General features: G+C 41.2%; 1 protein-coding gene across 1 annotated transcript in view; it reads right to left on the bottom strand.

Moving 5' to 3' along the window:
* Positions 1-5,598, bottom strand: part of LOC110501493 (sodium channel protein type 2 subunit alpha) — a 43,092-nt gene extending 37,494 nt beyond the window's left edge. Inside the window, exon 1 of the mRNA XM_021579092.2 lies at positions 5,356-5,598. The gene's annotated coding sequence lies outside the window, so the exon portion shown is untranslated. The remainder of the gene's footprint in view (positions 1-5,355) is intronic.
* Positions 5,599-23,849: the final 18,251 nt, after the last annotated feature.

The raw sequence follows: 23,849 nt of genomic DNA on the forward strand, positions 1-23,849 counted from the left end.
TACAATCAACATATACACTGCTGCTACTCTGTTTATCATTTAGTCTAGTCACCTTACCCCTTACCCCTACAGTTGAAGTTGGAAGTTTACATACACATAGGTTGGAGTCATTAAAACTTGTTTTTTAACCACTCCACACATTTCTTGTTAACAAACTATAGTTTTGGAAAGTCGGGTTAGGACATCTACTTATGCATAACACAAGTAATGTTTCCAACAATTGTTTACAGACAGTGGGTCAGAGGTATACATACACTAAGTTGACTGTGCCTTTAAACAGCTTGTTTTTCAAGGCCTGCCTTCAAACTCAGTGCCTCTTTGCCTGCCATCATGGGAAAATCAAAATAAATCTGCCAAGACCCCAGAAGAAATTGTAGACCTCCACAAGTCTGGTTCATCTTTGGGAGCAATTTCCAAACACCTGAAGGTACCACATTTATCTGTACAAACAATAGTATGCAAGTATAAACACCACGGGACCACGTAACTGTCATACCGCTCAGAAAGGAGACGCATTCGGTCTCCTACAGATTAAAGTACTTTGGTGAGAAAAGTGCAAATCAATCACAGAACAACAGCAAAGCACCTTGTGAAGATGCTGGAGGAAACAGGTACAAAAGTATCTATATCCACAGTAAAACGAGTCCTATATCGACATAATGTCATGTATTGTCATGTTGTGTCTTGTTTCTGTCCTTTCCCTTCACCCTGTCTCCCTCTGCTGGTCGTTATTAGGTTACCTTTTCTCCCCCTCTTTCCCCCAGCTGTTCCTTGTCTCCTCCTAACTACCTCGTCACCCCTTTTCCCACCTGTTCCCTTTTTCCCTCTGATTAGTCCTCTATATCTCTCTCTGTTTTTGTTCCTGTCTTTGTCGGATTCTTGTTTGTGTTTTTCATGCCTGAACCAGACTATCGTCATGTTTGCTGCAACCTTGTCCTGTCCTGTCGGAATCTGCCGGTCCATCTGAGCCTACCTATGTTTTGTTATTAAAGAAGTTCTGTTTACGTTAATTCGCTTTTGGGTCCTCATTCACGCACCGTAACACATAACCTGAAAGTTCCCTCCAAAACCGCCATAAAAATACCAGACTACGGTTTGCAATTGCACATGGGGACAAAGGTCATACTTTTTGGAGAAATGCCCTCTGGTCTGATGAAATAAAAATAGAACTGTTTGCCCATAATAACTAATGTTATTTTTTGTGGAAAAAGGTGAGGCTTGCAAGCCAAAGAACACCATTCCAACCGTGAAGCATGGGGGTGGCAGCATCATGTTGTGGGGGTGTTTTGCTGCAGGAGGGACTGGTGCACTTCACAAAATAGATGGCTTCATGAGGAAGGAAAATTATGTGGATATATTGAAGCAACATCTCAAGACATCAGTTAAAGCTTGGTGGCAAATGGGTCTTCCAAATGGACAATGACCCCAAGCATACTTCCAAAGTTGGCATACTTCCAATGGCTTAAGGACAACAAAGTCAAGGTATTGGAGTGGCCATCACAAAGCCCTGACTTCAATCACATAGAAGATTTGTGGGCAGATCTGAAAAAGCATGTGCGAGCAAGGTGGCCGACAAACCTGACTCAGTTACACCAGCTCTGTCAGGAGGAATGGGCCAAAATTCACCCAACTTATTTGTGGGAAGTTTGAGGAAGGCTATCCAAAATGTTTGACTCAAGTTAAACAATTTAAAGGCAATGCTACCAAATACTAATTGAGTGAATGTAAACTTCTGACCCACTGGGAATGTGATGAAAGAAATAAAAGCTGAAATAAATAATTCTCTCTACTATTATTCTGACATTTCAGGTTCTTAAAATAAAGTGGTGATCCTAACTGACCTAAGACAGGGAATGTTTACTAGGATTAAATGTCAGGAATTGTGAAAAACTGAGTTTAAATGTATTTGGCTACGGTGTATGTAAACTTCTGACTTCAGCTGTACATATCTACCTCTATCACTCCACTATCCCTGCCCATTGTAAATATGCTACTGGAACTGACTGACCCTGTATATAGTATGCTTACTTACTTTATTGTGTTCTTATTTCTTGTGTGTTTTTGTTCTACCTTATGTTATTTGTTATATTACATTGCTATTGATTACTGCACTGCTGGCTTTAGAGCTGACAAGAAAGGCATTTCACTGGACTTGTGCCTGTGACATTAAAACTTAGAACTTGAAACCAGTGTTTCATGTAGGCCTCTAGTATCTATTCCATACAACTATGAGCGGCTAACGTGCTTCAGATATTTTTCTTCATCTGCAAGCTGTTGCCTTGACATCAAGACCACGAGGAGGCCAGCAAAAATGGCAACTCATTTGTCTCCTTTATCGTTCACTGACCTCAAATGACACCCCTTTTGTTTTCTCTATCTTTCACCATGCATATTAGCCCTGTCCTGTTCATCAACAAAAACTGAGGAGGGGCCTTGACCTCAGTGACCTACACCCCCAGTCTTCCCCTCCATGTTTCATTAATTCAATCAGGTTATCCTCTTTCACATGGAGTTGACAGAAACCCCATGGTAAGCTACTGGTCTCAATGTGCTTTTTTAGCCTAAGTGCTGGTATGTTTTTTCTCTCTTGTCAACACATTATGGAATTATCATGGACAATTGTCATTGCTGATAAGGAGTTAGCAAGAGACGGGCACTCAGGCTAAAGTGTTTTAGTCTTCTTACTTGAAAAATGTACTGTGACCTCCAGGGAGGGAAGTAGCCCACGGCTATAGACATGATATAGCATAGATTATTTCAAACATAATTCCCATGCATTATGACGTTTTAGTAGCTTGTTGTGTAGGCAAAAACATTTAGGTATTTCATAGCATCTGCATATTTCCTACTGTAGCCGATCATAAACCACATTGAAAGTCCAATTTGAGTAGCTCAGTCTGTTATCAAAATATACAATCCCAAATCAGTCTAACAGAGCAACTAAGGCTACTTGCTCGACCTCTCTTTCGTGGACGAGTGCTGTTGATTGACGGATTCTACCGGGTAGTCCTACTTTTCGCGCATGTGCTGCTGTCCATGGTGCTCAAAGGTTAACCGCACTAGACTAAACGCAGAAATGCCAGTGGGTTTATCAGAAATGCGTGATATCCTCCCTCCAGAGTGTCTACTCGTGTGAATGGCACTGATTTATCCTCCATTATTTCAAAAGAGATATGCCCAAGAGGGAGAAATCTAACGTTTATGGCATTACTCACATAAGAGTGTACACAATTATGCAGTCTAACTAACTATTCAAATCATCCTTGCCTTAGGGGTATATCACTTAGCCAACTTTAAATCATGTTAAATTTCATGACAAAATATGCATGTTGACCTGGGTTACTCACGCAGGCAAATGTATGATATGATTTAGGAAAGTTGAGATAGGACTTTAAAAGCGCTAGGAATTGTTGTTTTGCCGACTACCCCAACGAAATGGTACAGAAGCAACGTTCTATATCAGCTCCAAACAGCAAGCAACACTAAGTGATTGAGGTAAAATAGCTTACATATATGTTAACTTAACCAATCAAACAGATGAGTATTGAGAATGCATGACCAATATCGTATTTATACCGGCAGCCAATAATTGACACATTTATTACATCTGCTTGACTATTGCCACAACCTTGACACGCATCTAGCGGACTGACTTCTGTATGTTTATGCATTTCTGCGTCTCGTCCATAAGAAGGTCCACCCTGAGAGGCGCGCTGAGGGAAAGTATATAGAGATATGTCCACACAACAGAAAAGGAGCAAGGTGTACGGATACATTCGAAAATGAATGACTTGATTAGGCTAATATGTTGGATATGAATATGAATATGGCCGCATGCGATGATACAGGAGGGCATCAAAAAAGTTACCTTATCAATGGTAGATATGACGTACGAAGGGGGTTCAACTGCTGTCGCCATATTGGAGGCTTCAATTACTTCCATGGAGAAGGCGCTCTCATAGCAAATTCTCCGCCCTGCCCAGCGAGTCTGGTAGAACCAACACCCTCAAGCCACCCTTCCCATTCACATACACGACAGTAGGCTATAGCCAAGCGCCCACAACCACTGCTTGCATCACGCCTCGATTTTTCTGAAGAAAAAAAATGGGCTAAATTGTAGAATGATTAGAGAAGTGTGACACATTTAGCGCGTCGGCGACACTATAAATAATGTAGACCTACCTATACATTGTGATGACTTTAAACAGACTGATTAGATGTATATGTATAGCCTATATGTATATGGAAGAGTTATGACAGGCCTATGTCGCAGATTAATGCATGCAAACATGTTTTGCTCGTGGGATAAAGTAGAATCGTTCTTTACTGGTATATGTTCAATTCGCATAGTCTTTATATGGCAATAATCATATTACAGCCTATCTAGTCCCAGGTGATGAAGTGTTGGCTACAGTAGGCTATTTGTCCGTCTGTTCCAACGTCGCTAGCCTTATTGCCACTCTGTTGACATTAATCTAACAGGTTGGAATACCTGGAAGTGGCACCCAATTATAAACACTATTGATGGGTCAGCTGAAACAATACTGCAGCAGCAGACGGGACACTATTATGATCACAGTGATCAATAACATTCGATTCATATATCCGCTCTAACAAGGTTAAACTAGGCTACAGTAGGGCGCATTATATTTTGTGTTGAACTATATTCTCTATGGGAGATTGGACATGCCGAAAGAACAATGTTTTCAGAGGTTAGAGGGGTTGGGTTAAATGCGGAAAGACACATTTCAGCTGAATACATTCAGTAGGACAACTGACTAGGTATCCCCTTTCCCTTTCCCCTTATATCTCATGCCTGATCCAGGGTTTGATCCATTGACATTATAAGAATAAGGTTTGATCACACAAATCTGTAATAACTAGCAGGATCATAGTATTATCTGCTAAAGAGCTTATTTCACCCAACAATAATTACCTTTAAAACCTGTTTTTTTAAGATTAATAAAATACAGATCTGTAAAATCTGGTAATCCCCTGTCAAAATGACAAAATGCCCATAGTACGGATTAGCCTAAACTACATTATCTGAGTATATAATAAGGCCTATCATAATTATTTGAATAGGTCAGCTATAGGTTACACATCATGGAATATTATGTTACCAATAACGGATCATTATTGTATCAGGGCCCTCCAGGCATCTTCTTTACCCATATTTTTCCATCAGCCTTGCAATGCTTCACTTTTGAAAAACAGAGACAGCCCCCACTCCGTTTTCACCTGAGACATTCACGATGGTAGAAATACATATTTTTGAGAGATTTATTTAAATTACGCAATCATTTCCCAACTTTGGGAAGCCCTAGAGCATCCTTTCCCATCCCCTATACTTACCATTCGTTTTTCATCCAAGGCAGGTAAAGACAATAATCGCTAGGCACGCCTTGATGTTGCTTTCTCCCGAGTAAGGTGATTGAAGGACACATGTGTATACTTGACTAAGTCAAATGTGTTTTCTTCTTTCGATTTAGTATTTCCCAGAGATGGACAAAAAAAATCACAGGAGAGCGTGATTAACTTGTTGCCACAGTCGTCTTGTTCAGAGCATTCTGTTGCGCTTCCGGTTGTTACCGGGTACTAATGACAGCAGAGAGTCGGGGTTGTGTGCGTGATCAAAAATAATGTCTGTCTGTGGTCGTGGATATCGGGAAGAGATAATGGACAGCCTACAGTTTAGTATCACTGAAATTGTGATTATTTGTAGGCATACCTACTGTAACACATTGAAGAACATTCAAAAAGTGTTAGTCGTCTTTGGATGTTGGTGAAGTTTGGGGGTAGTTTCTGATACACACAGTGCGTGACTGTGGTAATACGATGTCAGAGTGTGTTTTTCTCATTATGAAAATGCTGAAGGCTTCACAACACATACACATTGTCACTACAATGTGTGCATCAATTAAAAAAACACATTGTGGCACTAGAGACAGTTTCATATCATATTAGTATAAAATACCAGCTTTCTGTGTGATTTCTTAGTATTTTAAAACATTTTTATTAGAGGAAATCTGTGACAAATAAGGAGGCAGAGAAATGCACTTATTAACAAGTGTGAATATTGCCCTCTGTCGTTCTAGCCCCAAAATAACCCCAGACTATATGCTTTCAAGTGTTCTGATGGCACCTGGTGGCTGCAGGCAGCATTGTTCAGGGATCTAATCCACTGCACTGCTCTTTGTACATATCATTCATGTGCTGAAATACAGCAACCATCAATTCTGTGTTTCCAGAAAAAAAACTGCTTTATTTTATTGAACGTCTTTGTAGTTTTCCATTCAACATGAGAGGATCTCTTTAGTCTGATCCTGACTAGAGGTGTGTGAGTGAAGGGAGTACATATAGATTGGTGTTACAATGGGGGAAAATGTGTTGTTTAACCTCTAATTTGGGTCAATTCCAATGAGACTACTTTTTAATGAACTTAATTTAGATGAATCTCTACAGGTTTTGTTTTCTGGGTAAATTCATTGTGTTGCCAAATGGGCCCACGCTGATGTATGACTAACAAACCGCTGTGGGACATTTACAGACTTCCCTGTTAAATGTTTTTCCCTGGAGCCTTTTTTTCATTTCGGCACATTGCTGGGTTCATGTTGCTATAGCACGGTTGGCCAGTGTGCGAGTTTCCACCCTAACCCACTTCTCTGAATCATCATTAACTACACTGACGGGTTCAGTAATTTCTAGAACATCAGTGCTCAAAGACAGGGATCCTAATGGATGGTGCCCTAGTGAGCCAGCGTTTGTCTGAGTGCCAGATAGCCAGACAATGGGTGCGTTCCCCTGCCTAGCAATTGCTGACGAATACCCAGATTTTACAATACCTGGACAAGTATTTTACTTATCAGCTAACCGCATCATATGTTACAGCAACATGTCAGTTGGTGACACAGTCTATGATGTGGCACGCAACCATTGGTTGATGCATGCAACATCTGAGCAGGGGGACATGACCAATGTGGCCCGGACTGAGCTAATACAACCCTGCGCAGCACAGCATACATCATGGGAAAGCAAGTGTGTGATGGGACACTTTGAAACGTGCAGTGAGGTGTGTGTTTTTAACTGCTTTAAATGTTCCAAATCATTTAACTGATTCACACTCTTAAAAATAAAGGTGCAAGTTGGAACCAAAAAGGGTTCTTGAGAGCGATGCCAAAGGGAACCATTTTTGGGTCTCCAAAGAACCATGAATGGGATGTTCCTTTAAAGAACCCTACCAACATTTTAAAAAACACAATATGAATATCAAGAGCTCCAAATAACCATTATTGGTTACACAAGGATCCAGCATAAAAAGTTCTACAAATATCCATTATTGGTTCTACAAAGAACCCTAGCCCTAATCCAACCTTTTGTAGCAAAGCATTGATGGTTCTTTGTGGATCTCTAAAAGTTTCTGTATATAATCTAAATCAAATGTTTCTTTAAGATATGGTGGTTCTTCAGCAGTTTTGTTAAAATACATTGATCCTTTCAAATGTGTTGAAATAATAATCAATAATGACTAAACAAATGTCAAATGTACCAATAGTTTATTATACAACCAAGAAGTACAAAACAAAGTCGAATCTACAATTTCAAACAAAGTACCATTTAATTTCAAACTCAAAGTACAATTTCCAACAAAGTACCATTTAATTTCAAACTCAAAGTACAATTTCCAACAAAGTACCATTTCCATTCATTTCAAAGTACAATTTAAAACAATGTAATTGTTCAATGATAGAGGTACAGTATAATCTAAGAACATGAGCCCATCCAGTATGTGACAGGACATGGTAGTAAAGAGGAAAGGGTCATCACTTTCACATCGTTAAACCTTTGTAATTTAAGAACATGACCTTCCAATCCATTATCGTTACATTTCTCTCGTCAGACATTCTGTTGACTTTATGTTCCTGACAGATTAGGATAAATCATTGGAGTCTACAATCATTTGACAGCAGACTACACACAGACACAATACAGAGAAAAACAAGTGAGCGAGTAAAGAGTGAGTGACCCATGAGAATAAATATCCCAAGGGACTGTACAGACATGTGTGCTTTTGAGTACATCCATATGGGCTTATCGAGGTGCCTTTGCTGGGTGGGCAGAACGCAAAGTGAATAGAACGTTTTTCAATTCGAGAACCTAAGTGTAGAGCCCTGCACTAAATGGCTCTAAAAAAGTAATGAGCGTTCCAAAATGTCGTGACGACAATTCTTATTTCACTTACCTCATCGACCACAAACAACTGTGCTGGATCATCTTTGAGGAGAAATGGCAGCAGGAACATGGTTCCGCTGACCATCTGGCCTAATTCATCGCATCTCCGATATTATTATTGAACATTGTTTTAATTATCTCTGCTCAAGCTTGAATTAGCATCCCCTTTTGCGCCACCTAGGTTGGCCACCACCCAACTACTGTATCATAGACAAATCAGTGGACCCCTAGCAGCTGCCCACTTCAGGCTGAACTTCAAGAGTAATACTGTCACGAATCCCGCCAAAGGTGGTTCCTCTTCCTGTTCGGGCGGCGCTCGGCGGTCGTTGTCGCCGGCCTACTAGCTGCCACCGATCCCCTTTTCTGTTTCAGTTTGTTTTGTCTGATTAGTCTCACCTGTTTTTTGTTTGGGGTTTGATTTGGGCTATTTAAACCAGGTATGTCCGCCTGATTTTGTGCGGACTTGTTTTTCCTGTTCATGTGTGTGTGGATTCTCGTGGACTCTTTGGTCCTGCTTTTGGGATGGTTTAAGTGATGCACCTTAGTGTTTGACGTTACCGTTACTTGTTGTTCTGGAATAAACGACCACGATTGAACAACCTCTGCTTTCTGCTCCTGACTCCTCCACGCACTACTCCTTCGAAGCCGTGACAAATACAGTTTTTCTCAATTGCTCTCGACCCAAAACCTGCCCCTCTGCCTGCCCTGACAGAAGCTGGGGCCGCAGTGTGTGGGGCCATTTAAAGTCCTGAGGAGGATAAACAAAGTGTGTTATAGATTACAACTCCCCTCTTACTATCGTATTAACCCCTCGTTTCATGTGTCTCTCCTCAGGCCGGTGGTAGCTGGTCCCCTACAAGAAGGTGAGGTGCCGGAGGTCCCTCCGCCCCCTCTGGACATCCAGGGATCCCTGGTGTACACGGTACGAGCTGTTCTGGACTCGAGACAACGGGTGAGGGGCCTGCAGTACCTCGTGGACTGGGAGGGGTATGGTCCGGAGGAGAGGTGCTGGGTACCGATGGGGGACATTTTGGATCCATCACTACTAAAGGAGTTCCATTGCCTCCATCCAGATCGCCCTGCGCCTCGCCCTCGAGGCCGGGGACGGCGCGCTGCGGAGCCGCGCGCCAGGAGGGGGGTACTGTCACGAATCCCGCCGAAGGTGGTCCCTCTTCCTGTCTGGGCGGCGCTCGGCGGTCGTTGTTGCCGGCCTACTAGCTGCCACCGATCCCCTTTTCTGTTTCAGTTTGTTTTGTCTGATTAGTCTCACCTGTTTTTTGTTTGGGTTTTGATTTGGGCTATTTAAACCAGGTATGTCTGCCTGCTTTTGTGTGGGCTTGTTTTTCTGTTCATGTGTGTGTGGATTCTCGTGGACTCTTGTCTCCGGAAAGTTTGGTCCTGCTTTTGGGCTGGTTTAAGTGATGCGCCTTAGTGTTTGACGTTACCGTTACTTGTTGTTCTGGAATAAACGACCACGATTGAACAACCTCTGCTCTCTGCCCCTGACTCCTCCACCCACTACTCCTAGAAGCCGTGACAAATACATTTTTTCTCAATTGCTAAAACACTAAAACCCATTGGCTGAACAAAGTTCTCAGTTGCCTGGACTCATTTAGCTAATTATGCAGTCTGTCAATACCTTAAAACATTTCACATGGTAAAACACAATTTGCAGATCTCACTTAGACTTTTCAGCAAAACTCAACACATTCTCATTCTCAAAACACATTCTGCACTCTAATGCACATGTCATCCATACTGGTAAACACAAGTGGCAACAATAAAATACAAATAGAGAAGACATGTCATTGATTGAACACAACCACTCAAAATTGATTTAACCTGTTTCAAATGATGCGACACAACCAATATACAGTGGGGCAAAAAAGTATTTAGTCAGCCACCAATTGTGCAAGTTCTCCCGCTTAAAAAGATGAGAGGCCTGCAATTTTCATCATAAAAAATCCAGGAAATCACATTGTAGGATTTTTAATGAATTTATTTGCATATTATGGTGGAAAATAAGTATTTGGTCAATAACAAAAGTTTATCTCAATACTTTGTTATATACCCTTTGTTGGCAATGACAGAGCTCAAACGTTTTCTGTAAGTCTTCACAAGGTTTTCCCACACTGTTGCTGGTATTTTGGCCCAGATCTCTAGAGCAGTGATGTGTTGGGGCTGTTGCTGGGCAACACGGACATTCAACTCCCTCCAAAGATTTTCTATGGGGTTGAGATCTGGAGACTGGCTAGGCCACTCCAGGACCTTGAAATGCTTCTTACGAAGCCACTCCTTCGTTGCCTGGGCGGTATGTTTGGGATCATTGTCATGCTGAAAGACCCAGCCACGTTTCATCTTCAATGACCTTGCTGATGGAAGGAGATTTTCACTCAACATCTCACGATACATGGCCCCATTCATTGTTTCCTTTACACGGATCAGTCGTCCTGGTCCCTTTGCAGAAAAACAGCCCCAAAGCATGATGTTTCCACCCCCATGCTTCACAGTAGGTATGGTGTTCTTTGGATGCAACTCAGCATTCTTTGTCCTCCAAACACGACGAGTTGAGTTTTTACCAGAAAGTTATATTTTGGTTTCATCTGACCATATGACATTCTCCCAATCTTCTTCTGGATCATCCAAATGCTCTCTAGCAAACTTCAGACGGGCCTGGACATGTACTGGCTTAAGCAGGGGGACACGTCTGGCACTGCAGGATTTGAGTCCCTGGCGGCGTAGTGTGTTACTGATGGTAGGCTTTGTTACTTTGGTCCCAGCTCTCTGCAGGTCATTCACTAGGTCCCCCCGTGTCGTTCTGGGATTTTTGCTCACCGTTCTTGTGATCATTTTGACCCCACGGGGTGAGATCTTGCGTGGAGCCCCAGATCGAGGGAGATTATCAGTGGTCTTGTATGTCTTCCATTTCCTAATAATTGCTCCCACTGTTGATTTCTTCAAACCAGGTTGCTTACCTATTGCAGATTCAGTCTTCCATGCCTGGTGCAGGTCTACAATTTTGTTTCTGGTGTCCTTTGACAGCTCTTTGGTCTTGGCCATAGTGGAGTTTGGAGTGTGACTGTTTGAGGTTGTGGACAGGTGTCTTTTATACTGATAACAAGTTCAAACAGGTGCCATTAATACAGGTAACGAGTGGAGGACAGAGGAGCCTCTTAAAGAAGAAGTTACAGGTCTGTGAGAGCCAGAAATCTTGCTTGTTTGTAGGTGACCAAATACTTATTTTCCACCATAATTTGCAAATAAATTCATAAAAAAATCCTACAATGTGATTTTCTGGATTTTTCTCCCTCATTTTGTCTGTCATAGTTGAAGTGTACCTATGATGAAAATTACAGGCCTCTCTCATATTTTTAAGTGGGAGAACTTGCACAATTGGTGGCTGACTAAATACTTTTTTGCCCCACTGTAAGCCAGTTCAGAGAGGTTGTTGAAGGTGGGTAGGAGAAAGTCTGAGAATGGATAGAAGAAACAATGTGAGAGGACGAGGACGAGTGCGTATGAGAGGTGTGCGACGAGGAGGAAGAGGAGGAGGAGGGCAAGAAAGAGGAAGACGAAGAGGAAGAGGGAGATAAAGAGTGGAAATATCTGATGAAATTTGAGCAACAGTTATAGATCATGTTTTTATCCATGGACTGACAATGAGGGAAGCAGGACTTAGAGTGCAACCCAATTTGAGCCGCTTTTCTGTATCCACCATAGTAAGGACATTCAGAGAAGAGAACAGGTACAATATACTACTGTATTTTTGTAATTGCAAATTTACTGTACTACACTATATGCAGCTGTTTCAATAGACATTTGTAAAGTTAATCATTGTATGTATTGTACTTCATGAATATGTTTTGTAACTGCACAACTACTTTTTGTAGAATTGCAAGGCTGCCACATGCAGGTGGATGTACAGCTATAATCACTCGGGAGCAAGAGGCCGTTATAGTTGGCATGGTCCTTCAAGATAATGCAAAACGACTCAGAGAAAACCAGGAACGAGTGATACAAGACAACACACACTTCCAGGGAATCGACAGTGTGAGCATTTCCACAATTGACCGTGTCCTCCATCGTAACAGGATGCGAATGAAACAAGTATACAGAGTACCTTTTGAGCGCAACTCACCAAGGGTGAAAGAACTGTGAGCTCAGTATGTAAAAGTAAGTGTACATTCAGAAACATTTACTGTAATCCAGATTGTCTACAGTACTAACACATAGTATGTGAATGACATTACTCTTCAGTACATACAATGTATGTGAATCAGAAGCCTAATTATACTCTACAGTATAGCACTGTCTCTGTACGACTTACATACATACAGTATATTGTATTTCTACACAGACAATATTTGACTTGGAATCCTTGGACAGACATGAGTTCATCTTTGTCGATGAAGCAGGCTTCAATCTAACAAAGAGGAGAAGGAGAGGCCGAAACATGATTGGACAGCGGGCCATTGTTGAAGTCCCTGGTCAACGAGGTGTCAATGTCACAATCTGTGCTGCTATCAGCAACCATGGTGTTCTACATCACCATGTTACACTCGGGCCATATAACACCCAGCACCTTCTAAGATTTATTGCCAATCTAAGATATATTTTATTTGAGCAGCAGGTTCAAGAGCAGCACGATCAACAGCTAAATGAGAATCCCATTCCCACCTATGTGATAGTGTGGGACAATGTCAGTTTCCACCGAGCTGCACAGGTAAGGGAATGGTTTAACAGCAATGGGCAGTTTATGAACTTGTACCTCCCTCCATACTCGCCTTTCCTGAATCCGATTGAGGAGTTTTTCTCCTCTTGGAGATGGAAAGTGTATGATAGTCAACCCTACACCAGAGTATATCTGCTGCAAGCCATGGATTTAGCCTGTGGTGATATAGGTGAGGAATCATGTCAGAGCTGGATACGGCACACAAGAGGCTTCTTCCCCCGTTGCCTCAAGAGGGACAATATTGCTTGTGATGTCGACAAAGTGCTCTGGCCTGACCCAGCCCAAAGACAAGAAGAAGCACATTGATCACATGTTTACTCCTTTGATTTTTGTCCCTTTTAGTATTGTATACTGTACTACAGTGCATTGTAGGCTGTATACTGTACAATGGACAAATTGCATGGCCCTGAACATTGTGCTTTCCATTTATTAACAGTACTGACTGCTCAATAGATTTTGACTGGTTGCAGGTTCATATCAACAAAGAACAAGAATTACAGTATCACAGAGACAAAGGACACGTTTGTGAGATGCAGGGTACAGTACTGTAAAAATAGGGGTACAAGGAGGAGGAAGAACAAAAAACAAAATTGCAAAGAGCAAATCAGAGTAGTAATTTCTGATCAATTTTGAGCTACTATGATAGAACATGTTTTTGTTCATCAAAAGACAATGACGGAAAAATATGAATGTTTTTTTTAGATTAAAAATGTACTTCTCCCTGAGAATTGTATGTTTTGAACAATGTGTTTTCTATTTTTCAGTGTATTGTTTACTGACTGCTTGAGAGTGTATTTCATTTTGATCACTTTGTTTATGATTTGAGAGCAGTGTTTGATTTTGAACACAGGTAAAACTGTTTTGAGGCGAATGTTTCATTTTGCGAGAGGAGTCAAAGGTTACAGTGCCTTGCGAAAGTATTCGGCCCCCTTGAACTTTGCGACCTTTTGCCACATTTCAGGCTTCAAACATAAAGATATAAAACTGTATTTTTTTGTGAAGAATCAACAACAAGTGGGACACAATCATGAAGTGGAACGACATTTATTGGATATTTCAAACTTTTTAAACAAATCAAAAACTGAAAAATTGGCTGTGCAAAATTATTCAGCCCCCTTAAGATAATACTTTGTAGCACCACCCTTTGCTGCGATTACAGCTGTAAGTCGCTTGGGGTATGTCTCTATCAGTTTTGCACATCGAGAGACTGACATTTTTTCCCATTCCTCCTTGCAAAACAGCTCGAGCTCAGTGAGGTTGGATGGAGAGCATTTGTGAACAGCAGTTTTCAGTTCTTTCCACAGATACTCGATTGGATTCAGGTCTGGACTTTGACTTGGCCATTCTAACAAATGTATATGTTTATTTTTGAACCATTCCATTGTAGATTTTGCTTTATGTTTTGGATAATTGTCTTGTTGGAAGACAAATCTCCGTCCCAGTCTCAGGTCTTTTGCAGACTCCATCAGGTTTTCTTCCAGAATGGTCCTGTATTTGGCTCCATCCATCTTCCCATCAATTTTATCCATCTTCCCTGTCCCTGCTGAAGAAAAGCAGCCCCAAACCATGCTGCTGCCACCACCATGTTTGACAGTGGGGATGGTGTGTTCAGAGTGATGAGCTGTGTTGCTTTTACGCCAAACATAACGTTTTGCATTGTTGCCAAAAAGTTCAATTTTGGTTTCATCTGACCAGAGCACCTTCTTCCACATGTTTGGTGTGTCTCCCAGGTGGCTTGTGGCAAACTTTAAACAACACTTTTTATGGATATCTTTAAGAAATGGCTTTCTTCTTGCCACTCTTCCATAATGGCCAGATTTGTGCAATATACGACTGATTGTTGTCCTATGGACAGAGTCTCCCACCTCAGCTGTAGATCTCTGCAGTTCATCCAGAGTGATCATGGGCCTCTTGGCTGCATCTCTGATCAGTCTTCTCCTTGTATGAGCTGAAAGTTTAGAGGGACGGCCAGGTCTTGGTAGATTTGCAGTGGTCTGATACTCCTTCCATTTCAATATTATCGCTTGCACAGTGCTCCTTGGGATGTTTAAAGCTTGGGAAATATTTTTGTATCCAAATTCGGCTTTAAACTTCTTCACAACAGTATCTCGGACCTGCCTGGTGTGTTCCTTGTTCTTCATGATGCTCTCTGCGCTTTTAACGGACCTCTGAGACTATCACAGTGCAGGTGCATTTATACGGAGACTTGATTACACACAGGTGGATTGTATTTATCATCATTAGTCATTTAGGTCAACATTGGATCATTCAGAGATCCTCACTGAACTTCTGGAGAGAGTTTGCTGCACTGAAAGTAAAGGGGCTGAATAATTTTGCACGCACAATTTTTCAGTTTTTGATTTGTTAAAAAAGTTTGAAATATCCAATAAATGTCGTTCCACTTCATGATTGTGTCCCACTTGTTGTTGATTCTTCACAAAAAAATACAATTTTATATCTTTATGTTTGAAGCCTGAAATGTGGCAAAATGTCGCAAAGTTCAAGGGGGCCGAATACTTTCGCAAGGCACTGTATGTAAATAGTGCTTGAAGATTAGGTTTTGTGTTTAATGTTTTCAGGAAATGGAGCAAGGTTTCAGAAATTGTGTTTTAGCAATTGAGAAAAACTGTAATATTAAACCACTTACCCGCTTCTTCCACCTCTGATCAGGCAGCCATCTAGCAACTGGGCACATGACGTCTTCAGGGGACTCTTTGAGGCCTTCTCAACTATGTTGACTGCCATTTTATTGTACATTTCCGACTTCAACTGTATGCTTCTTCCCCAGCTATGATCATCTACAACATCATAGCTGGTGACACATTGACCAAAGTATTTCACAGACTACCTGGAGGTATAATATGGCACATTTGACTTTAATGTAATATATCTGAACAATATCAAGCCACAACTTAGAGATGTGCATTGATATGCTAATGCAGTGACAGTCAAAAAATAGGTCAAAGTTTTGCTAAATTAAGCACAAAACACAAAGGCCACATTTGTTATTGTATGTTGCTTATTCATATTTTTCATAAATGCTATTTGCAGTTGGGCCGGGCCACGCACTTGCAGTGAGACATTTTGTCATACATTTAGGTTGGAGTTATTAAAACTAGTTTTTCAACCACTCCACAAATTTATTGTTAACTAACTATAGTTTTGGCAAGTCGGTCAGGACATCTACTTTGTGCATGACACAAGTCATTTTTCCAACAATTGTTTACATACAGATTACTTCACTTATAATTCACTGTATCACAATTTTAGTGGTCAGAAGTTCACATACACTAAGTTGACTGTGCCTTTAAACAGCTTGGAAAATTCCATAAAATTAGGTAATGGCTTTAGAAGCCTCTGATGGGCTAATTGACATCATTTGAGTGAATTGGAGGTGTACCTGTGGATGTATTTCAAGGCCTACCTTTAGACTCAGTGCCTCTTTGCCTGACATCATGGGAAAATCAAAAGAAATCAGCCAAGACCTAAGAAAAAAATTGTAGACCTCCACAAGTCTGGTTCATCCTTGGGAGCAATTTCCAAACGCCTGAAGGTACCACGTTCATCTGTACAAACAATAGTACGCAAATATAAACACCATGGGGCCACGCAGCCATCATACCGCTCAGGACGGAGACGCGTTCTGTCTCCTAGAGATGAACGTACTTTGGTGCGAAAGTGCAAATCATTCCCAGAACAACAGCAAAAGACCTTGTGAAGATGCTGGAGGAAACAGGTACAAAATTATCTACATCCATAGTGAAATTAGTCCTATATCGACATAACATGAAAGGCCGCTCAGCAAGGAAGAAGCCACTGCTCCAAATCCTCCATAAAAAAGACAGACTACGGTTTGCAACTGCACATGGGGATGAAGATTGTACTTTTTGGAGAAATGTCCTCTGGTCTGATGAAACAAAAATAGAACTGTTTGGCCATAATGGACATTGTTATGTTTGGAGGAAAAAGGGGGAGGCTTGCAAGCCGAAGAACACCATCCCAACCGTGAAGCACAGGGGTGGCAGCATCATGTTATGGGGGTGCTTTGCTGCAGGAGGGACTGGTGCACTTCACAAAATAGATGGCATCATGAGGAGGAACATTATGTGGATATATTGAAGCAACATCTCTTAAAGCTTGGTCGCAAATGGGTCTTCCAAATGGACAATGATCCCAAACATACTTCCAAAGTTGTGGCAAAATGGCTTATAAGGACAACGAAGTCAAGGTATTGGAGTCGCCATCACAAAGCCCTGACCTCAAGCCTATAGAAAATTTGTGGGCAGAACTGAAAAAGTGGGTGCGAGCAAGGAAGCCTACAAACCTGACTCAGTTACACCAGCTCTGTCAGAAGGAATGGGCCAAAATTCACCAACTTATTGTGGGAAGCTTGTGGAAGGCTACCCAAAACATTTGACCCAAGTTAAACAATTTATAGGCAATGCTACCAAATACTAATTGAGTGTACGTAAACTTCTGACCCACTGGGAATGTGATGAAAGAAATAAAAGCTGATCTAAATCATTCTCTATACTATTATTCTGACATTTCACATTCTTAAAATAAAGTGGTGATCCTAACTGACCTAAGACAGGGGATTTTTACTAGGATTAAATGTCAGGAATTGTGAAAAACTGAGTTTAAATGTATTTGGCTAAGGTGTATGTAAACTTCCGACTTCAACTGTGTTGGCACAGGAAAACATTAAAGCCTGCTTTATGGTGCACTGAAGAAAAAAGGTTATTCAGTCTAGAATATCGTAGCCTTTTTTTCCTTCCATTTTCGCCAAAAATAACATACCCAAATTAAACTGCTTGTAGCTCAGGACCTGAAGCAATGCTATGCATATTATTGATACCATTTGAAAGGAAACACGTTGAAGTTTGTGGAAATGTTAAAATAATGTTTGAGAATATAGCACGTTAGATCTGGTAAACGTTAAAACAAACAAATAAACGTGTTTTTTTCATCATCTTTGAGATGCAAGAGAAATGCCATACTTTCAGATAGGAGTCTAGGTGTGATTTAGATTTTGGCCACCAGATGGCAGCAGTGTGTGTGCAAAGTTTCAGACTGATCCAGTGAAGAATTGTATTACTGCAAAATATTTTGTCTCAAGTCTGCCATGAGTTTGCCCAAATGTGCAATTGATACATTTTAAAATACATAACTATAGAGAGCACTCCCGGCAATGCCATTACATGATGGATCATTAGCTTATGCACTAACTTTCACACATCAATAATTTAAGCTTTCTGCCCATATAAGGAATGTCCATATCCCTGAAAGTTGGCTGTTGTATACAACGTCATTCTAGTCACATTAGCACACGTTAGCAACAACCATCCCGGTTTAGGGACTCCCATCCCGTAGAGGTTAAATGGTTCTACATCAGCTCTTAAGGTTCCTTTTAGAACTCTTGACCAATAAAGAACATTTGAGTTAAGTGTGGGGTTCTTAAGGTGGCATTTACAGTTCTTCCGAATTCTAAAAGTTTGAAATGTATGGAAGCCTGCCGATGTGTCCCTTTCATAGCATGACAATAAAATGAAGGCCACTCATAGGTATGTTTGCAAATTGTTGCTATAATAAAATCTGGTGGGTTAGGGCTTGACATTATACGGTGCCTTCAGAAAGTATTCACAACCCTTTACATTTCCCCCATTTTGTTGTGTTACAAAGTGGGATTAAAATGGAGTGTCATTTTTTTAAATCAACGATCTACACAAAATACTCTGTCAATGTAAAATAAAAAAATCTAACATTTGTAAAAAAAATAATAATAATGAAAAATCACTAAAATATATTGATTAAGTATTCAACCCCCTGAGTCAATACATGTTAGAATCACCTTTGGCAGGGATTACAATTGTGAGGCTCTAAGAGTTTTGCACATTTTTTTCCTATTTTTTATTCTACAAGCTCTGTAAAGTTAGTTGTTTATCATTGCTAGACAGCCATTTGCAAAAAAATTCCAAGACAATTTAAGTCAAAACTGTAACTAGGCAACTCAGGCCTAATAAAAGTAATCTTGCTCAGTCCCCTCCTGCATTCCATGTTCACTCATGACTGCATGGCCAGGCACGACTCCAACACCATCATTAAGTTTGCCGACAACACAACAGGGGTAGGCCTGATCACCAACAACGATAAGACAGCCTACAGGGAGGAGGTCAGAGTCATGTGGTGCCAGGATAACAACCTCTCCCTCAACGTGAGCAAGACAAATGGGATGATTGTGGACTACAGGAAAAGGAGGACCGAGCACGCCCCCATTCTCATCGACGGGGCTGTAATGGGGCAGGTTGAGAGCTTCAAGTATCTTGGTGCCCACATCACCAACAAACTATCATGGTCCAAACACACCAAGACAGTCATGAAGAGGGCACGACATAGCTTATTCCCCCTCGGAAGACTGAAAAGACTTGACATGGGTCCTCAGATCCTCAAAAAGTACTACAGCTGCAGCATCGAGAGCATCCTGACTGGTTGCATCACTGCCTGGTATGGCAACTGCTCGGCCTCCAACCGCAAGGCACTACAGACGGTGGTACGTACGGCCCAGTACTTCACTGGGGCCAAGCTTCCTGCCATCCAGGGCCTCTATACCAGGCGCTGTCAGAGGAAGGCCCTAAAAATTGTCAAAGACTTCAGCCACCCTAGTCATAGATTGTTCTCTCTGCTACCGCACGGCCAGTGGTACCGGAGTGCCAAGTCTAGGTCCAAAAGGCTTCTTAACAGCTTCTACCCCCAAGCCATAAGACTCCTGAACAGCTAATCAAATGGCTACCTAGACTATTTGCGTTGTCCCTAGCCCCTTTAAACACTGCTGCTACTCTCTGTTTATTATCTATGCATTGTCACTTTAACTCTACCTACATGTACATATTACCTCAATTACTTTGACTAACCTGTGCCCCCTGCACAATGACTCTGTACCGGTACCCCCTGTATATAGCCTCGCTACTGTTATTTGACTATTGCTCTTTAATGATTTGTTATTTATATTTTCATTTTTCACTTATCTGTTTTTTACTTAACACTTATTTTTCTTAAAACTGAATTGTTGGTTAACGGCTTGTAAGTAAGCATTTCACCTGTTAGCGACTCCAGTGTATTTGGCCTTGTGTTTTAGGTTATTGTCCTGCTGAAAGGTGAATTTGTCTCCCAGTGTCTGGTGGAAAGCAGACTGAACCAGTTTTTCCTTTAGGATTTAGCCTGTGCTTAGCTCCATTCTGTTTATTTTCATCCTAAAAAAACTGTGTTGTGTCGGATTTGCCACAAACATAACGCTTTGTATTGAGGACATAAAGTTCATTTCTTTGCCAATTTTGTTTTGCAGTTTTACTTTAGTGCCTTACTGCCAACAGGATGCATGTTTTGGAATATTTGTATTCCGTACATGCTTCCTTTTTCCCCCACTGTCAATTGGTTTAGTATTGTGGAGTAACTACAATGTTGTTGATCCATCCTCCGTTTTCTCTTATCACAGCCAGTAAACTCTTTAACTGTTTTAAAATCACCATTGGCCTGATGGTGAAATCCCTGAGCAGTTTCCATCCTCTCTGGCAACTGAATTAGGAAGGGTGCCTGTATCTTTGTAGTGACTAGGGCTATTGATACACCAACTAAAGTGTAAATGAATAGCTGCACCATACTCAAAGGGATATTCAATGTCAACTTTTTTTTACCCATCAACCAATAGGTGCCCTTCTTTGTGAGGCATTGGGAAAACCTCCCTGGTCTTTGAGGATGAATCTGTGTTTGAAATTCACTGCTCGGCTGAGGGACCTTACAGATAATTGTACGTGTGGGGGTACAGAGATGAGGTAGTAATTAAGAACACTATTATTGCAGACAGAGTGAGTCCATGCAACTTACTGTATGTGACATATTAAGCAAATCTTTACTCCTGAATGTATATAGGCTTGCCATAACAAAGGAGTTGAATACTTACTGACTCAAGCTATTTCAGCTTTTCATTTGTAATTAATATGTTTAAAAAAGTCTGAAAAACATGATTCCACTTTGACATTTATGGGGTATTGTGTGGAGGCCTGTGACAAAACAATCTAAAAGTAGTTAATTTTATATTCAGGCTGTAACACGACAAAATGTGGACAAAATCAAGGAGTGTGAATACTTTCTGAAGGCACTGTAGATGCATGTAAAGTTAGGATTTCCCCTTGAGACATCCTATTGGATGTTGAATGCCCAGCCAAATTCTCTGACTTACTGATTTCATCTGCCTATACATTCATAATGCTATTCCGAGTCTTAGTGGTTGGGCAACGTAGCAAGTCATCCAAAACATGTCCTGCTTTTTTTTTTTTTAGAAGGCATGACTAAAAACTGTGTATTTATGGTTTATGACCAGCTCTCATCTGATCTGGTAGCTTATGAAATATTGCAACATTACATTTGCAACCAAATATGTCTTCATAAAATAATTCCCTCCAGGGCTCAAAACCAAGTCATCTCCTTCGCATAGAGTTAATCAGGCTGTTGATTGTGCAAACCCACAGTTTCATCAGCTGTCTGGGTGACTGTACTTTATGTGTGCATGAATCATTTCTGGGCTCTTTTGTTTCAGCTCATGAAACATGGGACCAACACTCTACATGTTGCATTTATCTTTTTGTTCTCTATAGTTTCAAAATGCTGACCCACTCCACTCAGATTCAAGGAAGGTGATGTGCGGTGCACAACAGGCACGGTCCTCCACTCTCTGGACTCCTGACCATTTGATCTGAATGAACTGTGCGTGTGTACATTTGCTTCATTATAATTGTCAAAAATGACTGGCATTTAGTACATATGGATGTATTTAAAAGTCTCATTAAAGTGTGGCTACATTTTCTGGCGCCTCCCTCTTGTCAGCATCGGTTTGGACATGAGGTTGTAACTAATATGCATATCACCTACACTTTGTCATGTAGGCTTTTTTATTTATTATATTAAAAATAGATTTGAATATTATTCCAATGTTGGCCTCTCTGATCTAATTCTGATTGGAGTAATTGTTTGATATAGTGATGATATTTGTGTTTTTTTTTACTTGTCCATTCGGACAAGTTAAATCTATATTATGCGAGTCCCCAAATTAGCTAGCTAGTTACAAGTATCTTTGGTTATATCAACATACTAATGTTAGCTGTCTACTAGCTAGCCAATATTGCTACAGTGGTGTGCAGCAAACTCTCACGCCTGGTGTAGCTAGCAGTCTAGCATGGTAGATAGGGAACTTAGATAACGTGCATTCTGAAAATGTTCAGAACCCTTGACATTTTCCACATTTTGTTATGTTACAGCTTTATTCTAAAACGGGTGGAGGAAAAGGTGCATCCTGTTTCCAATGATCATCCTTGAGATGTTTCTACAACTTGATTGGAGTCCAAACTGTGATAAAAGCAATTGATTGGACATGATTTGGAAAGGCACACACCTGTCTAAATAAGGTCCCACAGTTGGCAGTGCATGTCAGAGAAAAAACCAAGCCATGAGGTTGAAGGAATTGTCCGTAGAGCTCTGAGACAGGATTGTGTCAAGGCACAGATCTGGGGAAGGGTACCAAAACATTTCTGCAGCATTGATGGACCCCAAGAACACAGTGGCCTCCATCATTCTTAAATGGAAAAAGTTTGGAACCGCCAAGACTCAATCTTGGGGAGAAGAGCCTTGGTCAGGGAGGTGACCTAGAACCCGATGGTCACTCTGACAGAGCTTCAGAGTTCCTCTGTGGAGATGGGAGAACCTTCCAGAAGGACAACCATCTCTGCAGCACTCCACCCATCAGGCCTTTATGGTAGAGAGGCCAGACGGAAGCCACTCCTCAGTAAAAGGCACACGACAGCCCGCTTGGTGTTTGCCAAAAGGCACCTAAAAACAATATTGAAGTCTTTAGCCTGAATGACAAGAGTCACGTCTGGAGGAAAACTGGCTCCATCCCTACGGTGAAGCATGATGGTGGCCGTATCATTCGGTGGGGATATTTTTCAGCGGCAGGAACTGGGAGACTAGACAGGATTGAGGGAAAGATCAATGGAGCACAGTACAGAGAGATCCTTGATGAAAACCTGCTCCAGAGTACTCATGATCTTAGATTGGGGTGAAGTTTCACCTTCCAACAGGCCAACGACGCTAAGCACACAGCCAAGACAATGCAGGAGTGGCTTTGGGACAAATCTCTGAATGTCCTTGAGTGGCCCAGCCAGATTGACTTGAAGCCGATCTAACATCTCTGGAGAGACCTGAAAATACAGTGCCTTGCCAAAGTATTCAGCCCCCTTGAACTTTGCGACCTTTTGCCACATTTCAGGCTTCAAACATAAAGATATAAAACTGTATTTTTTTGTGAAGAATCAACAACAAGTGGGACACAATCATGAAGTGGAACGACATTTATTGGATATTTCAAACTTTTTTAACAAATCAAAAACTGAAAGATTGAGCGTGCAAAATTATTCAGCCCCTTTACTTTCAGTGCAGCACACTCTCTCCAGAAGTTCAGTGAGGATCTCTGAATGATCCAATGTTGACCTAAATGACTAACGATGATAAATACAATCCACCTGTGTGTAATCAAGTCTCCGTATAAATGCACCTGCACTGTGATAGTCTCAGAGGGGCGTTAAAAGCGCAGAGAGCATCATGAAGAACAAGGAACACACCAGGCAGGTCCGAGATACTGTTGTGAAGAAGTTTAAAGCCGGATTTGGATACAAAAAGATTTCCCAAGCTTTAAACATCCCAAGGAGCACTGTGCAAGCGATAATATTGAAATGCAAGGAGTATCAGACCACTGCAAATCTACCAAGACCTGGCCGTCCCTCTAAACTTTCAGCTCATACAAGGAGAAGACTGATCAGAGATGCAGCCAAGAGGC

The sequence above is a fragment of the Oncorhynchus mykiss genome, chromosome 22 (genome assembly GCF_013265735.2).
Source record: "Oncorhynchus mykiss isolate Arlee chromosome 22, USDA_OmykA_1.1, whole genome shotgun sequence".
Lineage (NCBI taxonomy): Eukaryota > Metazoa > Chordata > Actinopteri > Salmoniformes > Salmonidae > Oncorhynchus > Oncorhynchus mykiss.